Source organism: Bos grunniens, chromosome 27 (genome assembly GCF_055505025.1).
Source record: "Bos grunniens cultivar Pamir isolate PY7600 chromosome 27, Bosgru_T2T1.0, whole genome shotgun sequence".
Taxonomy (NCBI): domain Eukaryota; kingdom Metazoa; phylum Chordata; class Mammalia; order Artiodactyla; family Bovidae; genus Bos; species Bos grunniens.
In genome coordinates this window covers 9,213,469-9,230,614 of record NC_141191.1, presented here as the reverse complement: position 1 = coordinate 9,230,614, position 17,146 = coordinate 9,213,469, and the positions used below count along the sequence as shown (strand labels likewise).

At 39.8% G+C, this 17,146-nt stretch overlaps 1 protein-coding gene across 8 annotated transcripts in view; it reads left to right on the top strand.

The window, feature by feature from the left end:
• GPM6A (glycoprotein M6A) overlaps positions 1-17,146 on the top strand; it is a 256,966-nt gene that overhangs the window by 35,687 nt on the left and 204,133 nt on the right. The window contains exons 2-5 of one of the 8 annotated variants that reach the window (XM_086380978.1): positions 1,304-1,376; positions 2,908-2,987; positions 4,627-4,728; positions 5,169-5,317. The exons of 3 other annotated variants lie outside the window; for them this stretch is intronic. The gene's annotated coding sequence lies outside the window, so the exon portion shown is untranslated. The remainder of the gene's footprint in view (positions 1-1,303; positions 1,377-2,907; positions 2,988-4,626; positions 4,729-5,168; positions 5,318-17,146) is intronic. 4 more of the 8 variants (XM_086380980.1, XM_086380981.1, XM_086380982.1 and 1 more) reach the window with 4 other exon arrangements.

Genomic DNA, 17,146 nt, shown 5'->3' with positions numbered 1-17,146 from the left:
ATAGGAAAGAAAAAATTCCTTGTAAACATCATGTTCTTAATTAAACATTATTGGAGACACTGGTACATATTTCCATTTTGAGAGCTCAACTTTCTGATGTGACATATTTTCAATAGTTTGGATATTAACATAGTTGAATTTATGGTTGGTAATTTTTGATGTAATAATAGGATTCTTGCTGGTAATCATTTAAGACGACGGGGGAAAGGCATTTAAAACTACCATGTGCCATTTAAAGTAGTATTTTTTTCTCTGAACTAAAGTGAAGATTTTGTGCCCTCATCTCCCCATTCCAGCCCCCTCTGCCACCTCCCCCCAACCCCTAACACACCCACTTAATCACAGCCAAAAATACTTGGGTGAGCACTGTCTAGTCTGTTGACTGTAGCAGAGTGTCCTAGGTTTTTCTGAGAGTAGATCTGTATCCAAAAACTCCAGAAGCTATTTTTTCCACTCCTGAAACACATTTCAATGACCAGAAATTATTTTGCAGTTTCTTGCTTTGAAATTTGTGGTTGAACTTGGAGTATTTGCATTTTGTTGAAAATTAAGAATAATTCTCCAAGTGTTGTAGTCCTATTTTCATATTTCAAATCTACCTCCTGGTTATATAGAAGTATTGTTATATGCTTGAATTTCGTTGACTCAAGTATCAATGGTACTTTTAATTATATTTAATTTGTAAAGTGATTAAAATGATGTGAATAAAAGTCGAATACATATAAACATTTATTAAATCTCATTAGAGCTCTGTCAGACCCCTAGGTAATCTAATTTTATTTATTCTTTTCTAATGATATAGTTAGATTTCTGAGTTTGAATGGACAAGAGATCTGTGAAAATACCACAGTACTGTAGAAAGCAAATATATTAACTTTGTCAAAACGTGTTGAATCTTTTCCCCTCTGATACTCCTTGTAAATGGAATTACTTTTCTTCGTGGTGAACTCTGTATGCTTTTAAGATTTTCTCAGGGTTTTTTTTTTTTTTTTTCTTTACAAAATCGTTTGTCATTCAGTGGAGCTTGTATATGAACTGATTACCAATAACTGTCTCCTTCCACTCATGGATTTTAAAAATTCACTAGAAACATGGTACATGAGCTCACAAAGCTACAAGAACTTTTTCTGTTTGAAAAGTTTCATGGGATATCATCCAAAAAACTTAATGCACAAAATCAGATCATTTTTAAATAAGCTTTTTTCAAAACCAGCTACTCAAGGAATGTACTAAATGTGCGGAATGAGCAGATATGAGGAAGCCTACCAGTTCAACTTTATCTTCTTTGTGTGCTTGAAATCAGCCTGGTGAAGGATTCTGGAAGGACCAGCCAGAGGAGACGCCCTTGTTTCTTTGCCAGTTCCAAGGAATCTTTGGTAAGCTCAGCTCTTGATAAGAAGAGACAGGGAGTACTAGGTACGACTCAGTCTAGTAGCACTTGATTATTTATCTTCTTAGATTAAACAACAAGAAAACAGCTTAACTTTTTTTTTTTAACACAAAATATGTGCCAGAGATAATTTTAAGATCAGATATGAAATTTATATAACTTGAATTAAAAATATTTCCCCCTTGTTAAAAAAATTAATTCATTTTTTTCATTGTAAGCAGATTGAAATTATAGGAAAGCACTAAAATCTTTTCACTTCTCAGGTTTCTTCTGAAAATATTTTATGATATTTGGAACTATATGAAACTGTGGATTATCTGTTCATTTTAGGAGGAGCTGTCTTTTTTTTTTTCTTTTTGGCTGTGCTGCATGGCTTGCAGGGTCTTAGTTCCCCAGCCGGGAGTGAAACCTGGGCCCTCTGTAATGGAAGTGCAGAGTCCTAACCATTGGATCTCCAGGGAATTCCTAGGAGCCAGTTTCTTGATTCCTTAATTGTGCAGAGGAAGTTAACTGCGGGAGAAGAGACGACAAGTACCCCATCCTCACAGATACACATCCCACCAAATGCAGCCTTCTTGCTCGAAAAGAAGTGTCTAGTGTTTCTCAGGGAATTATTGCCTTTTTTCAAGGATCTTTAGTGGACTGGGAAATAGATGGGGAAACAGTGGAAACAGTGTCAGACTTTATTTTTTGGGGCTCCAAAATCACTGCAGATGGTGATTGCAGCCATGAAATTAAAAGACGCTTACTCCTTGGAAGGAAAGTTATGACCAACCTAGATAGCATATTCAAAAGCAGAGACATTACTTTGCCAACAAAGGTTCATCTAGTCAAGGCTATGGTTTTTCCTATGGTCATGTATGGATGTGAGAGTTGGACTGTGAAGAAGGCTGAGCACCAAAGAATTGATCTTTTGAACTGTGGTGTTGGAGAAGACTCTTGGCAGTCCCTTGGACTGCAAGGAGATCCAACCAGTCTATTCTGAAGGAGATCAGCCCTGGGATTTCTTTGGAAGGAATGATGCTAAAGCTGAAACTCCAGTACTTTGGCCACATTGGAAAAGACTCTGATGCTGGGAGGGATTGGGGGCAGGAGGAGAAGGGGATGACAGATGAGATGGCTGGATGGCATCACTGACTCGATGGACATGAGTCTGAGTGAACTCTGGGAGTTGGTGATGGACAGGGAGGCCTGGCATGCTGTGTGATTCATGGGGTCGCAAAGAGTCGGACACAACTGAGTAACTGAACTGAACTGAATAACTGTCCTTAACTTACTCTAATAGCAATTGGTAACTTATTATTATAGTATCGATATTTTTATTTTACTTGATGTGACACAGACCCATAGTATACCTTTGTGGCAAATGTTTCAAGATTCCTGCAAAAGGAAGGAAAGTGAAAGTGTTAGTCCTGTCCGACTCTTTGTGACCCCATGGACTGTAGCTCGCCAGCTTCCTCTGTCCATGGGATTCTCCAGGCAAGAATACTGCAGTGGCTTGCCATTCCCTTCTCCAGGGGATCTTCCAAACCCTGGGATCGAACCTGGGTCTCCTGCATTCCAGGCAGAGTCTTTATCATCTGAGCAAAAGGAAGGGGTAGGTCACAATTTTAAGTCTTCTTTCTTTTAGTTAATTGTTTCTTCTTTCCTCTGCAGTTAATCCATGTGAGTGAATTCTGTATTTGAGTCATAATGATGCTTTGTATAAGATTTAGTGGAATAATCAAAATTCCCTAGTTTAAATTTTCTAAAATCGGTCTAGAGAAAGTGGAGCAAGAAGAGGTGTATCTGTCAGCTGCCACAACAAGATCCCATAAACTGGGTGATATTCCATGCAGTTCAGCAGATTGGAGGTCTGAGGTCAGGGTGCCAACGTGGTTGATTTCTTGGTGAGGGCCCGGATTATGATTCACAGATGGCCATCTTCTCCTTGTATTCTCACATGGCAAAGAGAAACAGAACATTTCCTGATGCCTCTTTCATTCCTTTTAAGGGCACTAATCCATTCATGAGGGCTCCACTCTCGGAAGCTAATCACCTTCCAGAGGCCCCACCTTCCAACACCACAACACATGGGGAGTTAGGTTATTAACAGGAATTTTGGGGGCGACACTAACATTCAGTCCATAACATTCCATGATCTTGGAGAAAGGATTACAAAGCTCTCTTCTTCATGGGGCTTATTAAACTGCAAGTGATATCCTCAGGCATCCTTGCAACTGCTGCCTTGGAAATGAGATGTGGTTGGAAAGAGAACAGGTGTCCTGTTGCTAGGTGTGATGTTAGCACACAGCGCTGCAGAGAAAGAGTGAAACTTCATTCATTCACACTTTTCATTTGTATGTTAATTCATCCATACATTCAGTAGTTATTTAAGTGTCTCCTGTGTTTCCAGATATTTATCTAGAAATCTACAATATGATGGAAAGCTTAGACTATAAAGTTTTCTGTTTTCTCAACAAAAAGTGATAAGGAGACAATATAATGTATTTGAAAAAAATACTCAGGCCTCAGTCCTAATATGATTGTTCAGTTAAAATCTTGTCTTCGGTTCAGTTATTTGCATTTTTAAATTTTAGCCAAGTGGTCATAATACCTGTTCCCTTGGCCATTCATTTGGAGAAGCAAATGAATAATGAATGTAAAAGTCTTTGAAGTGAAAGTGTTGGTTGTTTTAATCTTGTCCAATTTTTACAACCCCAGGGACTGTAACCTGCAGGCCCCTCTGTCCATGGAATTCTCCAGGCAAGAATACTGGAGTGGGTAGCCATTCCCTTCTTTGAAGAATATATATTATTACTTATTATCAAGACTCATTAAAAAATACATTTGAGATTTGCAAGATGCCTGTATAATTTTTCCTCTTGGGGAGGCATCATTGAGTTGTTCGGATTTAGGAAACAAGTGAATGACTTTCTTCAGTAGAAGTTCTCCCTCTAGTGGTTGCTGTGGAAATTACATGAGGAGTTTCTAATGGTACAAATGGAAAACAACTGAAAAAAATAAAAATTACTCTGAATTATTGAGAAGATTTAGCTATTTTTTAAAGGCTCTCCAGTTGGAGTTTTAACATTTTGTGACAGTCAGTTTTTGAAAATGAGGAAGAGAATTCTGTGCTCCTTTTCTGATATCTCATTGATTTGAATGGAGACGATGGTTGAGACGTCTTTGGTTTAGAAGAAGCGATAGAGAAGGCAGCCCTCTCCACTCAGCAGGTGCTCGTGGGACTCTCTCAGCTCCAGGTCCTGACGCGCTGTGCCTGCTTTCCTGTTCTGCGTCCAGTACAGCAGGGAGCTGCAATCTTGGCTTCCTTACAGGAAGCTGAACAGAAGTTCTGGGTGAGTAAGCCTATTTGGACTTTCTAACTGGTACTTTTTAAGAAATGATTCCAAAAGGAAAAAAACAATTTTTTTTTTCAATTTGTTGGGAAGATTGATACATTTAAGAATCCAGCCCCTACCAAGGCCTAGCCAGGTCCCCCGTGGGCTCTCCCCTGCCGGCCGAGCACGTCCTGTTCTGCTCTTTGCCCCCCAAGGTCCAAACGTGCTGTCATCTCACGTCCTCAGACGCTGCACATGTGGCCTTGGCGTTCCCTGTTCTTGGGATGCCCTTCATCACATCACTGGCTCCTACGGCCTGAAGCCTCACCTGCCTCAAGAAGGTCTTCCCTGACCAGCCTAGCAAAGTAGCCTTTGAACAGTTCATCTTTGTTACACCACCCAGAGTTCTTGCAACAATCTGGTTAACTTGCCTGTTTCCCATCTGTGTCCCTACCCAGAATGGAAGTGACACGAGGCAGCAGATGAGTCGCTCTTATTCACACTTGTATCCCAGGACCGAGAACAGTGCTTCACATCTGGCAGATGCCTCGTCTGGGCTGACACAATGAACACGAGAACGGAAAATGATACTATCATCAACTCTTTGGTACCAGTCGCTTAAAGCTTTTCTGGAAACGTTAAATAGTCTTTGGTGTCTTATCTTAGTTGAGACTTTCCACCTTTGAAATCACTTAACTTCCTAATTTACTTCCCATTGAAACAAGGGCTGTAAAAGGTTTGTAATTCTTTATGTGCTGTCGCTTCAGTCGTATCCGACTCCTGGGAAGCCCACCTGTATTCCTTATACAGAAGCTCTATTCCAGAATTATGAAATTTAAAGTGAAAGTCACTCAGTTGTGTGGGGAAAATGGTTAGTGAGTTCTTATTGTGTGAAAAGGGACTTACCAGATGGCGCTAGTGGTAAAGAACCCTCTTGCCAATGCAGGAGGCATAAGAGACTCCGGTTCTATCCCTGGGTCGGGAAGATCCCCTGGAGTGGGGCATGGCAACCCACTCAGTATTCTTGCCTGGAGAATCCCCATGGACAGAGGAGCCTGGTGGGCTATATGGTCCATAGGGTCACAAAGAGGTTGAACATGATTGAAGTGACTTAGCACAGCACAGCACATTGTGCTAAACAGGAAGATGATGTCTTTATTTCTGTGTCCTGTATTAAATTCAGCTCGATTCTAACAGCTTATTTAGTGATTCGTTGTTTCTTTTACAGGAAGCTATGTCATAAATTATAGTTGTTTTTCTGAAATTTATGCTATTCCATCTTGCTCCATCTTCCATAAAGAGATAATTACTGTTCACACTCACATTCTTGGCTTCCTCAGTCTTTTCTAGCCTCAATAAATGATAAAAAAGAAAAAAAACCAAACCTCTTCTCAAATGGCTTATTTTTTATACCTGTCATCAGTTTTGACTGATGTTCTCTTTTGAAACGGCTTTAAATATTCCTCCCATTTCTGCATGGTTTTGAGACTAAAAAATGTACTCAAAGGCCAGGGATTCCAGGTCTGGGAGCTGGGAGCCTGTACCGCGGTCTCCCCCAGACGGCCCTAGGAGCCGCTGAGACCCGGCCCTAGCCATGGAGCTAGTGGCTGCCTTTTGTTCGTGTTTGTGCCCTGCTGATGTGAGCGTGTTGCCACATGCAACTGAAAAACAGGTGGCTTTGCTATCAGTTTATAGCAAAAAGACTAAGACACCAAGAACAGAATTACTAAAATCTTCTGTTCTGTCGCTGTCTCCATGCAGCCCCGTGATCACAGGGGCAGTGTGTTTGTGGTTATCGGGGTCCTCCCGGTAACGTGTGCGTCACTTCAAGGAGTGACAAGTCTTAATCTATTAACAATGAACGATAGGAAGTAAAATAAGGTTAATATGCATTTTATAGATAGTTCTGCGTATTACAAAGACTCTAAAAATAAACAGATGAAAAGCAGCTTATCATTGGCTTATTCGGCCTCCCTCTGTCTGCACTTATGCTTGCCTGCTCTCGTTACCATAGTTACTGGTTTAATCATGATGCACAGACCCATTTCTAATTACAGTAGATGCCAGCACAAAAATTAATTCTTTGCATATCTTAGGCCACAAGCAGCTTGTTTTTTGGCACTTTGTTATTATACCATATATTCTGAAACAGACATTTGTGCATCATTTTAAAACTATTATTTTCTGCCATCCTTATTGAGATGAAAATAATTCTGTCAAGTGGATTGATGTTAAAACAAGTGGTACAAAAGGTTTGGAAGAGATGACAGTTTATTACAAGTGAGACATTATTTGTGTTATCCCTAAAATGTTAATTAATAGCAATAAATATGTATTCTATTCCCATCAGAAAATATTACTAAAATGATGTTCAACATTTAGAAACCAAAATTATTAAGTTGTTGTAACTAAGCAGTTGAGCCAGCTATCACTATTTGAGCATTAATATTTTCTAAAAAAGGGACCTGCTAAGTCACTTCAGTCGTGTCCGACTCTGTGCGACCCCATAGACAGCAGCCCACCAGGCTCCCCCGTCCCTGGGATTCTCCAGGTAAGAACACTGGAGTGGGTTGCCATTTCCTTCTCCAATGCATGAAACTGAAAAGTCAAAGTGAAGTCACTCAGTCGTGTCCAACTCCTAGAGACCCCATGGACTGCAGCCTACCAGGCTCCTCCATCCATGGGATTTTCCAGGCAAGAGTACTGGAGTGGGGCGCCATTGCCTTCTCCAAAAAAAGGGACAGTTTACATCAAAATTCATTCTAGCTCCTCTTCCACTTATCATAATTATATCAATCTAGTTAGGACAGATACTAAAAAAGTGTTACAGATGTTTTATTCACTTTCATTATTCTTTGCAGTTCAGTAGCAGTTTTAAAATATAAATGAATTATTATCATCAGTAGCGATATCAGAGTATCATTACTTTATGGACTTTTATGTTGATAATTTGAAAATACTATTGGTATTCTTAATTCAAGCGTATTCCCTCTTTTCTGCCTTAGTAAAATCTTTGACAGACAAAAAGGGGTTTATTTTTTCTTACAAAATTACAATATATCTTCTCCTTAAACCTATGGGAAAATGTTTTCTATTAGATTGTTCAAAATAATTGTTAAATGGGTTGTGACTATGCTCCCAAATGTATTTGAATCATATTTACATTGGTTGATGTATATGTTTTCTAAAGCAGTAAACATACAGTGTTTCATGACTCCTCTGGTTCTAAAACTGCTGCATATTTCATAAATGCTAGTCTGACAGGCATGTTCAATTTCACTGATAAGACTGGTCATAATCACACAAAGTATATTTCCATCATAACATAATACAGAGATGAGTGCACCATCATTGATCTGGCCTTGTTTGACAGTCACTGCTGCTGGGTCCTACCTTGACTAATATGGGATCTTTAAAGCAGGTGTGATCCTCCCATAAATAACACACGCAGCCTGGAAGCGGGCCCTGTGGTCCCACTCGTGCTCATGGGAAAACCCACGACTGCCAAACTATAAGTGTTTTTCTGCCTGTGAAGACTGAAGCAGAGAAATATAGACTAAAAACAGGAAAACTTCTCTGCTGCAAAGCCTAGATTCGTTTCCTTCTGTTTAAAATCATCCTACTCTGGTTCTACATCCAGATATGTATCCACTCACTGGTAGTTCATTACAAAATAAATTTTCACTTCCAATTGAATTTTTCTGACTTTCTCCATTTGGTAGTCTTATATCACAGTTAATGGACACATATGATAGGTATAATATATGTTATTAACTGAAATAGCTTTAAAATCAGTGCACTATTTAGTCTTCCAGTTAAACTAGTAGAAGGGCCTCTCGTTAATTGGGGAAGGCATGTTTATTGGCTTTTCATATGGTATTTTTAACTTGCCTGGCAGCAAATGCAAATCAGTTGGGAAAGCATGATGCTGTTAATTAGCTGAATTGAGTTAAGGGAGACAAAAAGCTCTTAATTTGGATAACAGGTTTTCCATCAGGAAGAATACAGATTATTACATCATTCACAATTCTAAATACTCAGAAATGAAATTGTAGACATAATGAAGATTATTCAACAAGCTTGTCATTTTTTAAAAGGATTATTTGTTATTCCTTTGGACTGCAGCAGCTGAGTGCCATTAACTATATTTGCTGGAACCATGTTGGGTCTTCTCAGAATTTTTTCTGAATTCAAACCATAATGCATATGTGACAGACATAATTTAGACTTCTCTGCAGTTACTGTCAATTGGCAATCATAACAAACAGGGTTGACTTTTTCAGGTACAAGTATTTTCAAAACAGTTTTAATGAGTAAACTTAGAAAATTTGCATGTTAAATTATTTAATTTTTTAAAAGAAAATGATTTGACAGTAAACCTGAGGAGTAAAAAGATGAAACCCAGACTCTATGTTATCCATTCACTTGAGGTCACTCACATGTATATAAATAATTGGTTAACAATTTTTAAATTAAACTGGTCTATTGAGAGTCACCTTATTGATCAAACTAATTGTTTAATTTCAGCTTGTGATCTCAGTGGCATTTGTCAATTTAAATGCAGTTTTGCATTTGTGAAAATCGGCCTATTTGTTTTAAGTTTTGGCTTTGTGCTAACTGAATGCTTTTATTTTTTTAAGGAAAGTTCACTTTGTTTAGATTTTCACTGAAATTAGTTGTAAATGCAACACTTCAAAAATAACTTGTTTGAAAAATTCAAGCAAATATTGGATTGGGCAAAAATTTTGTTTTTCCAACCCAATATATAATATCAAATGTCAGAGTCTCCTTCATAGACCCACAGCATTTCCCTCTCTCCCACCCATTTTGCTCTCTGGTCCAAAGCTAGTCACTGTTATCAACATGGGGCTGAGAGATTGCCATTCCTTCTTAAAATAGCAAACAATAAATAAACAATAAATAAAATAATATCCACCTTGGAATTTTATGGCTAGTGGTGACCTTTGACTTTGAGATGGGGATTTGAACAATAATTTAATTTTATCATTATTGTTTTTAAAAATATACGCAGAGTGTTAGCTAGTTTAGGTGACAATCTAAAAAATGGGACCACACTTTATGGCTAACATAGCCATCAGGAAGCAGTTTGTGATACAATTTGTAAATGTTCCTGGAGGCATGTATTCTGTGCTATTTGTCACCTACCCCCCTGCCCCCAGGCAAACAATGATCTGCTTTTGCCACTGTGGATTAGTTTTGTCTGCAACAGAACTCATAGAATTTATAGAATTTAATATAAATTAAATATGTATTTATAGCTTTTTGTGTCTGGTTGCTTTCACACCCCATAGAACTTTTGAGATTCATACATCTCCTTGTAGATATTAAAAGTCCGTTTCTTTTAGAGGCTGAATGGTAATTCATTAATTGGATTTACGGTTTATCCAGTCACCCATTGACAGGCATTTGGGTTATTTCTGGTTGGAGGTTGCTATTTTAAAAAAAAGTGTTAGCTGGGAAGAGCTAAATACCATCACAGTAATGGATAATTTATAATATTCTGTGCCATGGATCTTTAAAATCTCATGTGTGGCAGCACACAATTATTTATCAATTGACTTGTCTGGTGGGCTTCCCTGGTGGCTCAGCTGGTAAAGAATCAATGCAGGAGATACAAGAGACATGGGTCCTATTTCTGAGTCAGAAAGATCCCCTGGATTAGGAAATGGCAAACCACTCTAGTATTCTTGCCTGGAAAATTCCATGGACAGAAAGGCCTGGAGGGCTACAGTCCATAGGATGACAGAGTTGGACACGACTTAGCACACATGCACACACCCAACTGTTTAATAATACATCATACCAAAATCATATTAACTGAGAGGAAAAAATGCTGTGTTTGGAAAATTTTTGTATTGCCTTCACTGTTTGGTATGTGGGAGGAGTGAGTGGAATGCCCATTTTATCTGCAGGAAAAGTGCCAGGATTCTTGATAGAAGTTTTCAAATTATTTGAATAGCTTTTATTCTGAAGAATTCAAAGCAAAGTTCAGCATTAGAGACCCAAAAGAACCTCAACAAACCAAAAAAAAAAAAATTTTTTTTTTAATTTAATTGAGAGTTGAGTATAACTGTCTGAATTTAGCTTGTGAGGTGCATAAAATAAACTGTGTACTTCCCAGAATGCATTTCAGGAAGATGACTTCATGTTGAAACGATCTTCAAAAATAACGGACAATGGGTTTATAATGTTTTTTTTGAGGTTTATGTTTTATTTTTTGTTGTTGATGATGTGAGCTCATCTAAAAACCTCTATAAAAAGATTACTTACATGGAGGTAATCTTCATTATGAACTAAACTTCTCTGTTTTTGTTTTGTTTTGAAACTTCTGATGCTGTTTTCAATTAGAGGAACCATTTTTACAGGGTGTTTTTATTAAGGAGAGCATCTTGGCTCAGTGGAGAATGACTGAGTGTTGCCTCTGTGTCCATGTTCATTCCTCTCTGGAGTGTGAGCGGCTCATCCTATAAAATAGAACAGATGCTGGGGTTTGTTTGTGCTGAAATCAGGAAGAGGAAGGGGGTTGAGGTGGAATGACCTAGAGGTTTGCCTTTTCCGTAGGAATACATAGGTTCCTTGGGAACCAGGATAACACAGAGCTAACTCTTCAACTCCAAACACCGTCCATGGGATTTTCCAGGCAAGAATACTGGAGTGGGCTGCCATGCCATCCTTCAGGGGTCTTCTCCACCCAGGGTCAAACCCACGTCTCCTGTCTCCTGCTTTGGTACGTGGGTTCTTTACCACTGGCACTACCTTTGAAGCCCCATTAAACTCCCTAGGAACCCAAATTAGGTCCACATAGTACTGTTCTTGGGACTCTTTGGTGATTTAGTTATCTCCTGGTCTCTCACGGGTTATAGACTATTTAATCGATGGGATAAATCAGGCGGGCACGTTCCTTTAATCAGAGGGGCACGTTCCTTCTTACACCGTGTGGTTTGTCGTGGTACCCCCACATTTGTTAGCTGTAAGTGAGTTTTAAAATGAGAGGCCATTTGCTGCGTGTGTCACATGCTACTAGCCTGGCTGTGGCAGGAGCAGCAAGTGGAAGGGAGAGGGCTACCCATCCCATCTTAGCTTATTTGAGTGCAGTTACAAATAATGACAGTTCATCTGAAATGAAGAGTGTCAGGGCAAAAACGAAAGTGGCGCCCCCCCAGGCAAGCCTAAATAACCTCCAACAAGCTGGGAGCTATGACCTTTGTCCCTCCTCATGCTTGTCGTCTTGTGGCTTTGAGGTGGATGCTTCCCTGGTCGCCTTGGACTCACCTCAGAAGCAGCAAGGTGAGCAGGGTGGGGAGGGAGACAGGGAAGTGCAGGAAAACAGCCTCCTCGGAACCTGCCTGCTCCCCAGCAGGCTCTGCTCCTGTGTCCTCTGTGAGTGTGGCAGGCTTCTGCTTTCTTCTCCCTGTTCAATGAGTGTTACTGCTCATGGCCAGAAGCTGGATGCTTCAGTGCCATCTTCTTCCCACTCCACACTCCCACGGCTGTCTTCCTTTGGAAGTAAAATATTCTAAAGAATGAATGTCCTCACCTTATTAATCTTTCCAGTTGTATGGTATATATACATTATTCACCCTACCACATGTCAGGAACCATAAAGGCTGCCTTTGACAACATGTGTTAAAATTGCCAACATCCGTGGGATCATACAAAAGACAAGAGTTCCAGAAAAACATCTACTTATGCTTTATTGATTACGCCAAAGCCTTTGACTGTGTGGATCACAACAAACTCTGGAAAATTCTTAAAGAGATGGGAATACCAGACCACCTGAGATGGGAATACCAGGCAGGTCAGATGGTCTGAAATGCAGGTCAAGAAGCAGGTCTTGACCTGCATACCAGGAATCTGTATGCAGGTCAGCAAGCAACAGTTAGAACTGGACATGGAACAACAGACTGGTTCCAAATAGAAAAAGAAGTACGTCAAGGCTGTATATTGTCACCCTGCTTATTTAACTTATATGCAGAGTACATCATGAGAAATGCCAGGCTGGATGAAGCACAAGCTGGAATCAAGATTGCCAGGAGAAATATCAATAACCTCAGTTATGCAGATTACACCACCCTTATGGCAGAAATTGAAGAACTAAAGAGCCTCTTGATGAAAGTGAGAGTGGAAAAGTTGGCTTAAAACTCAACATTCAAAAAACTAAGATCATGGCATCTGGTCCCATCACTTCATGTCAAATAGATGGGGAGGGAAACAATGGAAACAGTGACAGACCTTATTTTCTTTGGCTTCAAAGTCACTACAGATGGTGACTGCAGCATGAAATTAAAAGATGCTTACTCCTTGGAAGGAAAGTTATCATCAACCTAAACAGCATATTAAAAAGCAGAGACGTTACTTTGCCGACAAAAGTCTGTCTAGTCAAAGCTATGGTTTTTCCCGTAGTCATGTATGGATGTGAGAGTTGAACTATAAAGAAAGCTGAGCACCAAAGAATTGATGCTTTAGAACTATGGTGTTGGAGAAGACTCTTGAGAGTCCCTTGGACTGCAAGGAGATCCAACCAGTCCATCCTAAAGGAGATCAGTCATGAATATTCATTGGAAGGACTGATACTGAAGCTGAAACTCCAATGTTTTGGCCACCTGATGAGAACTGACTCATTGGAAAAGACCCCGATGCTGGGAAAGATTGAAAACAGGAGGAGAAGGGGACGACAGAGGATGAGATGGTTGGATGGCATAACCAACCTGATGGACATGAGTTTGAGCAAGCTCTGGGAGTTGGTGAAGGACAGGGAAGCCTGGAATGCTGCAGTCCATGGGGTGACAAAGAGTCAGACACGACTGGGCGACTGAAATGAACTAATAAAGACTGCCTTTGACAGCATATGTTAAATCTGTTTAACTTAGGTACTGCTAGAGATTCAGCCCTTGTTTCTGGGAGAAAGGTATTTAAAAATCGGTGGTGGTATGGATAAGGACAGAGCATCTGGTGCTATTATTATAGTATCCTAGATAAATCACATGTGTACGCTGCATTATTATTCAGTGAACTTATGGTTTCTTATGGTTGCTGGTGAGGGAAAGGATGGGGAAAGGGGGTAGTTAGGGAGTTTGGGATGGACATGTACACACTGCTGTATTTTAAATGGTTAACTAGCAAGAACTTACTGAATAACACATAGAACTCTGCTCAGTGTTATGTGGCAGGCTGGATGGAAGGGGGAGTTTGGGGGAGAATGGATACATGTATGTGTATGGCTGAGTGTCTTTGCTCTTCACTTGAAACTGTCACCACTGTGTTATTTGGCTATACCCCTATAGAAAATAACAAAATTTTAAAAAAGCAATAGTAAGATAAAGACGAACTTAGAAGTACATGGATTAAATTATAGGACAACACTATTTTGGTGGACAATAATGTGTTTTTCATGTTACTGTTAAGTCACTAAGTTGTGTCTGCCTGATTGTTACCCCCATGGACTATAGTCCATGTCCTCCAATATCTCCTGGAGTAGGCGTCTCTGGTCCTCTAATAACTCCTGGAGTTTGCTCAAATTCATGTCCATTAAATTGATGATGCTATGTAATCATCTCATGTATGTTTTTCATATGTAATTGCTAATTCAGTATCCCTTTCCACTGAGAAAAATGAGTAAAATAAGAATGAAAGAGAATTAAAAGGGATGGTCTTAATTGATTAGATTTTATGTTAGGCTGACTTAAAATTACTAGTAATTAGGGATTTTGCTCAAGGGTTTATAAAAATTTTATCATGTAAATATTACTGGTTTGATAAATGCCAAGAAGTAAATGCAGAATCCCACTGCAAAAACAGCACAAAAGAAGGAGATTAAGAAACCTAGTATAGTAAACAGGATGATAGATCATGATCGTATTCAAATATGTTCTGTAATCTGTCCCATTCTATTCCTCCGCAAAAAACTGGGTTTCCAGAAGGTGTTAACCTCGCTGTGTGCATGCTAAGTTGCTTCAGTTGTGTCCAGCTCTTCGTGACCCCTGTGGACTGTAGCCCACCAGGCTCTTCTGTCCATGGGATCCTCCAGGCAAGAATACTGGAGTGGGTTGCCATGCCCTTTTTCAGGGGTCTTCTCCACCCAGGGTCAAACCCACGTCTCATGTCTCCTGCTTTGGCACGTGGATTCTTTACCACTAGGACTACCTGGGAAGCCCCATTAAACTCCCTAGGAACCCCAAATTAGGTCCACGTGATACTGTTCTTGGGACTTCCTTGGTGATTGAGTGATTTCCTGGTCTTTCATGGGTTGTACGCTGTTCAGTCATCTTTGTATCCTATTGTTTGCATTGGGAACAAGGGTCCTGGACTTTCTGGCGGGGCAGGGCATGAACTCCCTCGGAGAATCTGGTTAAAACGTTGAAGTTCTCCTGTCCACGTACAAATGAAATTTTGTTTTCCACCTGAGACAGTTCACAGGGTTTGGAAGGCATCCATGAGCCTGCGGACTGGAGATTAAAATCCGTTACATTGCCTGACTCGTTATCCACATGAATTTATAATCTATTTGGGCATTCCTTTTCTTTTTGAAGGAAAGAAATTAGTCATAGCTGTCTATTGTAAGTGTTCTTTTTAGAGGATGGTTTTAATTTAACTATGTTTATGGTATAAAGTTAGCTTAGTCTGAATGGAATCTGTGCCTGCATATTCTGGATGATTTGCAGTTTGTGTTTAATCTTAAATTTTTTTCTAATACATAGTTTTGCTATCTCATGGCATTTGCGGAGTACTTTTATCTTTTACAACTCTTGCTTTAGCAATATTGCAGAATCATTTTCACATAAATCAACTAGTGTGTCTCAACTGAGAAATAGATACTTACCTCAGAATCACCAATATATCTACTCAAGGCTATGGTTTTTCCTGTGGTCATGTATGGATGTGAGAGTTGGACTGTGAAGAAGGCTAAGCGCCGAAGAATTGATGCTTTTGAACTGTGGTGTTGGAGAAGACTCTTGAGAGCCCCTTGGACTGCAAGGAGATCCAACAAATCCATTCTGAAGGAGATCAGCCCTGGGATTTCTTTGGAAGGAATGATGCTAAAGCTGAAACTCCAGTACTTTGGCCACCTCATGCCAAGAGTTGACTCATTGGAAAAGACTCTGATGCTGGGAAGGATTGGGGGCAGGAGGAGAAGGGGATGACAGAGGATGAGATGGCTGGATGGCATCGCTGACTCGATGGACGTGAGTCTGAGTGAACTCCGGGAGTTGGTGATGGACAGGGAGGCCTGGCGTGCTGCGATTCATGGGGTCGCAAAGAGTCGGACACGACTGAGTGACTGAACTGAACTGATATATATATGTATATAACATGGGTGTTTCTTCAGAAACCATTGCAGTATTATCTCTCCTTCCCCCCCACCACCAATTTAAAGATTTTTCTTCTTGATTCTGGTCCCCCCCACCACCACAGGGCTTCTTCCACACATAACTCAACAACTACTACTCCAGCACCTGCCTCATTACCTAAGCAACACTTGCCTTTCTTACAAACTGACGAATTCCCAGTTTACATCCTTATAGTTTGTCCAGTGTTTTTAGAGAAAATTCAGAACTTGTACATGTGGTTGTCATCAAGTTTGTCTGAAAACACTCTTCATCATAAAGTTTCTTTTTTTTCTCTCATTCTTTTTTTTTTTCATTTTCAGTTGTCAGGATTTTAAATTCTGTATGCAAATTATGCCCCCATGAAACTCTTCATATTGGAATATAATATATTAGAAAAAGAATTATTATAATTTACTTTATCTGGTGGGATTTATTACTAAGGCATTTTTTTCCAGTGAAGTTTAAGATCAGATAGCTGTTTTGAGTTTCATAAAATAAGGAACTGGAGGGAAAAAAGGATCAAATTAAAAAAAAAAATTACAATAATAGTACATGCTGCTGCTGCTGCTGCTGCTAAGTCGCTTCAGTTGTTTCTGACTCTGTGCGACTCCATAGATGGCAGCCCACCAGGCTCCCCCGTCCCTGGGATTCTCCAGGCAAGAACACTGGAGTGGGTTGCCACTGCCTTCTCCAATGCATGAAAGTGAAAAGTGAAAGTGAAGTCGCTCAGTCGTGTCCGACTCCTAGCGACCCCATGGACTGCAGTCCACCAGGCTCCTCTGTCCATGGGATTTTCCAGGCAAGAGTACTGGAGTGGGGTGCCATTGCCTTCTCTGATAATAGTACATAATTCCTCACAAATTACCCACTCGTGAGGCTACTTTGTTTTCTGTGTTGAGTTCTTTGAAAGCTTTCCTCTTCTTGGATTGCGATTTCTTGAACCATTTCCTATTATTTTTCCCTTGATTATTTTTTCTTTTTTTTTATACCGACCCATTTCTCCCACATATTAGAGTTTTTAACTCTAATATTACTAGATATAAAATCTAATGCAATATTAACTCTAATATAATATTAAAAACTCAGAG